This window comes from Galeopterus variegatus, unplaced genomic scaffold, assembly GCF_000696425.1.
Source record: "Galeopterus variegatus unplaced genomic scaffold, G_variegatus-3.0.2 Scaffold2545, whole genome shotgun sequence".
Taxonomy (NCBI): Eukaryota; Metazoa; Chordata; class Mammalia; order Dermoptera; family Cynocephalidae; genus Galeopterus; species Galeopterus variegatus.
This window is the reverse complement of record NW_007728656.1, coordinates 50,046-50,703: the sequence shown is the minus strand read 5'-3', so window position 1 is coordinate 50,703 and position 658 is coordinate 50,046.

Below are 658 nucleotides of genomic sequence, written 5' to 3'. Positions count from 1 at the left end.
GGGGTTGGGGGGTTAGGGTAGGGAGGGACTGGGGAAGTGTGCACACAGGCCCACACCGACACATGCACCCACACAAACACAGAGGGAAGGGGTTGGGATGAGGTGCACAGCAGGGTGGGGTAGGACGCCCATGGCCCCTCCCAAAATAGCCTCTCCTTCCTTATACCTCCTTTCTTTTCCCCTTCCCCATGGTAGGAACATAGCGTGTTTATATTTTATGGCCAAACTCTTGAATTTTGTTGTCCAACCTTCAGTACCCTGTCCTCTTTCCCTTTCCAGGACCACAGCTCCCGTCCTCTGGTCCTCTTGTTCCCTCCCTGGTTTCTTAGGTAGTTGATTCTCTCCTCTTTAGTCTTCCCCGACCTCCCCCCAACCCCGTGGCCCCTGACCCTCTCCTACTCTCTGTGGCAGTTTCATATTTGCTAAGACGAATTTGCTCATTAAACATTTTGTTGTATTTTACTTTATGTAGCTGCTCTGTGTCCAGTGTGTCTGACCCCCCTTCTCTTTGGTTCTGGGTGGGGGTGGTTCCCTTAGCGAAGTGCGGGCGCCTGGCTAGGTTTCCTTCTCGGGGAGGGCCTCTAGCCCCTGGTACTGTTACCAGGTGCCCTTGGCACCCCCAAGGGCAAATCCTGCCTGTGCGGCCCACTCCTTGGAG